Consider the following 4,517-nt stretch of genomic DNA (forward strand, 5'->3'; position numbering starts at 1 on the left):
TCAGCTCTCACAGCTGGAGACTGGGAAACAAATGAAACCTTAAGTACACTTTAGTGTGGTGTTAACATCATGCTTATGCTTTTGAAGTAAGTAGCATATAAGAATAATAAAGTCTCAGTGCTTTGTTAGAATGCCATTTGATAGTCCTCAGGGTTTAAAGTAATTTTCAGATATAATTAATGGCTTTTATTAATGACAATAATGTGAGACCCTTGCCAAATAGTCCAGGTCGAGGCTGGAAGGGATCACAGACAGAATTTACAGGCATAGCTGTATCTCTGTGCTGCTCTTACTGTGTGTCTCTGTTGGATGGATGTCTGTTCTATGAATGGGTTCTGCTAAGTTAAACAGGTGCTGATGGAAAAACTGAACATGCACAATTGCTCTAGGTATTTATTAGCAGACCTTTAAAAGTTTCTGGCTATTAAGTTAACCCAGGTAAACTCTTACAAGTAATAACCAAAGAGGACTTCACATGGAAAAACTGTGCATGTCAAGTGGCTCATTAAAGTTGTTTTTCATGTTTTAAAACTTTCTTAATTGCTGATATGCATAGAGAATGCGAGATGTATATTGAGAAAGTGGATGTACACTAGAGTGGATCAATTCAGGGTGAATTTGGGTTTGATAGAGCCCATTTCTCAATCTGCTGCTGCTTTTTATCAAAAGTCTCAGCAGTTGCTCAGCATGATCACACTAAAAGGGCTCAGTTGAACTGGGCAACTGAATTTCAGCATGGTGGTCTTCAGATCTCCAGTGTTGTCATTATCAATGCTGGTGGTGCAGAGGCTTGTAGCACTACCTGGAGTCTGGGAGCTACTTTTTCTCTTTTTTGATTTTTTTTTTTTTTTTTTTTTTAATTTTCCCCTTGGAGTGAAAGCCTCTGTGTGTCTAGGACTGTTTGATGCTCTGTTCCAGCTAGAGCTAGCCATCTCCCTGCAGCAGTGAAGCCATTCCACTAGAACACTTTGAATAGCTTTCCTTCAAAATGTTATTAGTTGAAAGAGCAGCTGACTTGCAGAGATGAAGTTTTATTACCAGTATTAAAGCTTTTTCTTAGTCAAATGCTTTCTTACAGAGTTTGCTCATATTTTTACAGAATCATATAATCATTAGGGTTGGAAGGGACTTCTGGGGATCATCTGCTCCAACCCCTGAGCAGGTTAAACAGGAACATGTCCAGCTGGGTTTTGAATGATTCCAGAGAGGAAGACTCCATGACATCCCTGAGCAGCCTGTTCCAGTGCTCTACCACCCTCAGTGTAAAGAAGTTTGTCCTCATGTTGAGGTGAAACTTCTTGTGCTTTAGCAGCTATCCAAGAATAATGACTACGTAGAACAACTCTGGCACCAGCTGGGCCTCTGAATACAGAAACCCTGTCACCTCATCATCGCATCTCACATCCTAAAATAATGTGGGTTTGAACTAGGCGGGGTGTTTGTATATGTCTGACTTGTATAGAAAAGTAAAGGCTTTAGGTAAGTTCATGTTCTTTTTTCCATGTGTTTGAAACAATGTAGCTGTAGGCCAGTTGTGTGAAGAAAGGAACCAAATTTCAGTTAAATGCAAGTGATTTACTAGCTTAAAAGGTTCATCAATCCCCATTAACTGTTTTGCAGTTACTGAAAGCACGCTCTGCTGCAGCATAGTGCAGCAATCTAAACCTTTGTCCAAAGGTTGATAAGTTTTGACCAGATAGCTTTTCAGAATTTATTTTAGTAAACATGTATTTTCATATCTTTTCTGTGGTCAATGAAGTAGCTAGTGTATTTATTCATGCTGCAGAAAGCTTACTGAAGCTTGAGCTGAAAGGTGTCAGGAGGTACAGCACAGATACAGCAGCAGAAGTGTCTTGCTAATAAGTCCATCATTTTGCATGTCAAAAGTGAGATGTGGTGAAGAAGCATTAAGTTCCCATTTCTCACAGCAACACACAAGTTTCATTTTCATACTGAGGAAGACCTGCAGCTCTAACCTGATGCATACTGAGCAGCACCATCTTCAGAAAATAAGCTTCAGTATTTTCATGAAAAGGAAGTGCTAATATCTCATGTTGTACTTCTAAAATACAGTGGGTGTGCCTGTATGGTCACAGTAATATACTAGTCAGAAACACATGAGCATTCTTTTAAAATAACCTTCCCAAGCCTTGACTGCCTGCCACGTATAATAATTCGTGATTCTCAACTGGTATCAAAGAAACCTGACAATCAGCCTTGGTCTGGAAATAAGACTAACTCTACCTAAAGCACACCCTGTGTGTGTGGTGAAGGTGCTGCCTGCTTCTGTACCTACATTATAGGTGCCTTCAGCTGAGCTGCATGAATGCTCCCCACCACTGCCAGAGATGCATGTTTTGTTTTGTTTTTTTTAAAGAAAAACTTTTTTTAAAGAAAAACAAAGCTCTAGTCCCTGGAGGTAGTCATCTTCACTAACTGTGAAGGAGTATATTTCCGCAGGGGGTACCCATTCTGTAAGAACTTCACTCAGGACAGAACTTGGAGGCTAAAAATACTAAATTTGGATCTTACTGCTTATCACTTAAGTTGCATGTTTTGAAGGCTGATCCTGGTTTCCAAGAAGACAGATGTGCCTAACACAGCAGCTAGGTATGACCAGCAGGTCTCTCATGCTCTGCTGCCTTCCCTCATTATCAGTTGTGCAGTCTTGTCCTTCTGCACTCACTGGGGCTCGTCTCAGTCCCTGAAGAAGGTAGTTTGGAGAGCGTAACTAACAGGGATGCCAACTTACTTTTGGTTAGTTTCCTGAAGCAGCTCATGTCAGGGTCTGATGAACGGCCCTGCTGGCATGTAGGAGGGGTGGGAATGTTCAGCTGGGCAGAAGGTGTCTCAGTTTGCTTGAATTTATGCCCTTGCTCAGTTGCAGAATGTGGAAAATGCCCCAGCTGCCTTATTTGGCATGTTCCAGGTATTTTAAGGGTTGCCGGCCTTTCAGAGAAACAGGGACCCCCAGTTTCAGTTTCCCAGACTTGTATTTTCTGGGTTTTGGTCTGTGTTGAACTTCTCTGACAGTGCTCAAAGCCCCAGCAGAGGTGAGGCATCCATGCTGTCTCTTTGGGATACCTGCTGTTACAGGTGAGTAGACAAGAAATGGTTTTTTTTTAACACAGAGTTTATTGCACTCTGAGGCAGCAACAGAATTGAGTCCATGAACACAGTCTAATTTCAATACAGTATTTTTCCATCACATTTTGCAGGCACAGTGTGTCCTCTCTTTGCCATTCTTGTCCTTTCTTTTTTTTCTACTGTGTGCTTCTGTATCTACAGAGATGTGAGTGCAGGTATGGTAAAACTGACTTTGCAACCCTAAATACCGGGCTTGTCATCAGTCGCTGAAAAAGGGCAATAAGCTTGATTAGGGACATGCTGTGAACATACATGCTATTGTAACATACACAAGCTTGTAGGTGTTTACAAATTTGTCTTAAATAGGTATCTTGGGTGAAAAAGCCCATTCTTATTTTCCCAGTTAGTCCACACCAAGTTAAATCATCAGTCCTACTAACAAGAAAAAACAAAGATTTAAGAATCTCACATATACTTCAGGTGGTGTGTCACTGAAGAGTTCGGCATGGATATTGTTCTCCAGTAAACAGAGAATAAGTCAGAGCAATATAACCATGTCAAACTTTGCTCTTGGTATAAAAAATATTGTGATAGCTTCATTGCCTTTTCACCGTGGTGGTAGCTATGAAATCAGCCAAACTCAATCTGCATTTAAGTAGCTAATAGTAAATTGCAATGGGATCCTGGAGATATTGATGGCTACTTTATATAATTTATTTTATCATCCTCTTCCCCTCCTTCCTTTCCCCCTTTCCCCCCCGTAATATGAACAGAAATAACTAGGTATTGTTATTTCAGCGTAATCATTTGTGTCAGCCAGTGCTGAGAAACATTTTCTCCCACAGACCTGTAGCAATACATTTTTAAAGAAATGCTTCAGCACATCCACTTCCTGGGACTGCGTGCCTTACCTGACATCTTGAGTGCTGGACAGACAGGTAACCTTGGAAGTACAAGGCAAGTCCGTGATCTTCTGCTTCTCCTCGAAGATTCTCTGGGGGAGCGGCTGTGCAGTTTCCCTCAGCTACATGTTTGCAATTTTGGCTAAAGTGCAGGTTTTTGTATGTGTTCTTTACTGGCTCTGTTTAAATGGCAGACTTAGACTGCTGATGAGTGTTAATGAACATTGGTGCCCGTACATTTGCTTGGCGAGGTTCGCGATGACAAGCCAGCACTTAGTCCACTGCTTGCCAGTGTGTATGGATAAGCATCAGTTTCTGATTATATTTTTGGGACGTCTTTTGCAGATACTGTAAGATATTGGGGTATTACAGCGTTACGTTCCCAAGCGGTTTTTGTTTTTCGTTGAGTTTTTCACTTATGCTTTAAAGGAAAACGTACATCACCCTGCGGGGACTGTAGGCGCTCCGTAGCTGCCGCTTCCATGAGGGCCGCTCCCGGGGCCTCCCCTCAGGGCAAGACAACGGTCC

This window comes from Pezoporus flaviventris, unplaced genomic scaffold, assembly GCF_033815535.1.
Source record: "Pezoporus flaviventris isolate CSIRO_AGI_PZ_B2104156 unplaced genomic scaffold, CSIRO_AGI_Pfla_v1 ptg000002l, whole genome shotgun sequence".
Taxonomy (NCBI): domain Eukaryota; kingdom Metazoa; phylum Chordata; class Aves; order Psittaciformes; family Psittacidae; genus Pezoporus; species Pezoporus flaviventris.